This window comes from Bos javanicus, chromosome 29 (assembly GCF_032452875.1).
Source record: "Bos javanicus breed banteng chromosome 29, ARS-OSU_banteng_1.0, whole genome shotgun sequence".
In the NCBI taxonomy this organism is placed as follows: Eukaryota; Metazoa; Chordata; class Mammalia; order Artiodactyla; family Bovidae; genus Bos; species Bos javanicus.
This window is the reverse complement of record NC_083896.1, coordinates 42,031,671-42,035,061: the sequence shown is the minus strand read 5'-3', so window position 1 is coordinate 42,035,061 and position 3,391 is coordinate 42,031,671.

Below are 3,391 nucleotides of genomic sequence, written 5' to 3'. Positions count from 1 at the left end.
AATAATAAACAAGATCTTAAAAAAAAAATAGTAATGGTGAGAGTGGGCACCCTTGTCTTTTTCCTGACTTTAGGGGAAATGCTTTCAATTTTTCACCATTGAGGTTAATGTTTGCTGTGGGTTTATCATATATGGCTCTTATTGTGTTGAGGTATGTTCCTTCTACAGAGAAGGCAATGGCACCCCACTCCAGTACTCTTGCCTGGAAAATACCATGGACGGAGGAGCGTGGTAGGCTGCAGTCCATGGGGTCGCTAAGAATTGGACACGACTGAGTGACTTCACTATCACTTTTCACTTTCATACACTGGAGAAGGAAATGGCAACCCACTCCAGTGTTCTTTCCTGGAGAATCCCAGGGATGGGGGAGCCTGGTGGGCTGCCATCTCTGGGGTCACACAGAGTCGGACACGACTGAAGCAACTTAGCAGCAGCAGCAGCATGTTCTTTCTATGCCTGCTTTCTGGAGGGTTTTTATCATAAATGGATACTGAATTTGTCAAAGGCTTTCTCTGCATCTATTGAGATAATCATATGGTTTTTATCTTTCAATTTGTTAATGTGGTGTATCACATTGATTGATTTGTGAATATTAAAGAATCCTTGTACCCCTGGGATAAAGCCCACTTGGTCATGATGTATGATCTTTTTAATGTGTTGTTGGATTCTGTCTGCTAGAATTTTTTTTGTTTTTAGCAAATTAACACTAAATATTTAATTCATATTATCCTCAAAGTAACAGTATAAAGTAGATATTATCATTCCTATTTTTTTTCTTTTTTAAACTTTACATAATTGTATTAGTTCGCCAAATATCAAAATGAATCCACCACAGGTATACATGTGTTCCCCATCCTGAACCCTCCTCCCTCCTCCCTCCCTATACCATCCCTCTGGGTCATCCCAGTGCACTAGCCCCAAGCATCCAGTATCGTGCATCGAACCTGGACTGGCATCTTGTTTCATACATGATATTTTACATGTTTCAATGCCATTCTCCCAAATCTTCCCACCCTCTCCCTCTCCCACAGAGTCCATAAGACTGTTCTATACATCAGTGTCTCTTTTGCTGTCTTGTACACAGGGTTATTGTTACCATCTTTCTAAATTCCATATATATGCGTTATTATACTGTATTGGTGTTTTTCCTTCTGGCTTACTTCACTCTGTATAATAGGCTCCAGCTTCATCCACCTCATTAGAACTGATTCAAATGTTTTCTTTTTAATGGCTGAGTAATACTCCATTGTGTATATGTACCACAGCTTTCTTATCCATTCATCTGCTGATGGACATCTAGGTTGCTTCCATGTCCTGGCTATTATAAACAGTGCTGCGATGAACATTGGGGTACACGTGTCTCTTTCAATTCTGGTTTCCTCAGTGTGTATGCCCAGCAGTGGGATTGCTGGATCATAAGGCAGCTCTATTTCCAGTTTTTTAAGGAATCTCCACACTGTTCTCCATAGTGCCTGTACTAGTTTGCATTCCCACCAACAGTGTAAGAGGGTTCCCTTTTCTCCACACCCTCTCCAGCATTTATTATTTGTAGACTTTTGGATCACAGCCATTCTGACTGGTGTGACATGGTACCTCATAGTGGTTTTGATTTGCATTTCTCTGATAATGAGTGATGTTGAGGATCTTTTCATGTGTTTGTTAGCCATCTGTATGTCTTCTTTAGAGAAATGTCTATTTAGTTCTTTGGCCCATTTTTTGATTGGATCATTTATTTTTCTGGAGTTGAGCTGTAGGAGTTGCTTGTATATTTTTGAGATTAGTTGTTTGTCAGTTGCTTCATTTGCTATTATTTTCTCCCATTCTGAAGGCTGTCTCTTCACCTTGCTAATAGTTTCCTTTGATGTGCAGAAGCTTTTAAGGTTAATTATGTCCCATTTGTTTATTTTTGCTTTTATTTCCAATATTCTGGGAGGTGGGTTATAGAGGATCCTGCTGTGATGTATGTCAGAGAGTGTTTTGCCTATGTTCTCCTCTAGGAGTTTTATAGTTTCTGGTCTTACGTTTAGATCTTTAATCCATTTTGAGTTTATTTTTGTGTATGGTGTTAGAAAGTGATCTAGTTTCATTCTTTTACAAGTGGTTGACCAGATTTCCCAGCACGACTTGTTAAAGAGATTGTCTTTAATCCATTGTATAGTCTTGCCTCCTTTGTCAAAGATAAGGTGTCCATATGTGCGTGGATTTATCTCTGGGCTTTCTATTTTGTTCCATTGATCTATATTTCTGTCTTTGTGCCAGTACCATACTGTCTTGATAACTGTGGCTTTGTAGTAGAGCCTGAAGTCAGGTAGGTTGATTCCTCCAGTTCCATTCTTCTTTCTCATGATCACTTTGGCTATTCGAGGTTTTTTGTATTTCCATGCAAATTGTGAAATTATTTGTTCTAGCTCTGTGAAGAATATTGTTGGTAGCTTGATAGGGATTGCATTGAATCTATAAATTGCTTTGGGTAGTATACTCATTTTCACTATATTGATCCTTCCAATCCATGAACATGGTATATTTCTCCATCTATTAGTGTCCTCTTTGATTTCTTTCACCAGTGTTTTATAGTTTTCTATATATAGGTCTTTAGTTTCTTTAGGTAGATATATTCCTAAGTATTTTATTCTTTCCATTGCAATGGTGAATGGAATTGTTTCCTTAATTTCTCTTTCTGTTTTCTCATTATTAGTGTATAGGACTGCAAGGGATTTCTGTGTGTTGATTTTATATCCTGCAACTTTACTATAGTCATTGATTAGTTCTAGTAATTTTCTGGTGGAGTTTTTAGGGTTTTCTATGTAGAGGATCATGTCTGCATCTATGTTCATCAGTGATATTGGCCTGTAGTTTTCTTTTTTTGTAGCATCTTTGTCTGGTTTTGGTATTAGGGTGATGGTGGCCTCATAGAATGTGTTTGGCAGTTTACCTTCCTCTGCAATTTTCTGGAAGAGTTTGAATAGGATAGGTGTTAGTTCTCTAAATTTTTGGTAGAATTCACCTGTGAAGCCATCTGGTCCTGGGCTTTTGTTTGTTGGAAGATTTTTTAATACAGGTTTGATTTCTGTGCTTGTGACAGGTCTTTTAAGATTGTCTATTTATTCCTGGTTCAGTTTTGGAATAAAACTCTGAATAAAATGCCAATTGTTTTCAACAGCCTATAACATGTTTGATTTCTTAAATTATAGCATGTTTTCACATTTATGAATGCCCATCACTGTATGCCCTCACCCAAAATGAGACAATAATTTGTTACATCTGCCTTTTTTAAAATGAAAACGTATATTTCAAACTGGATTTGTCTTTTATTAATTACTATTTGTCTTTTAATAATTACTATTAATTAGAAAAGCTTTTCTTATTAATTAGCCATGACACTAAGAATGTA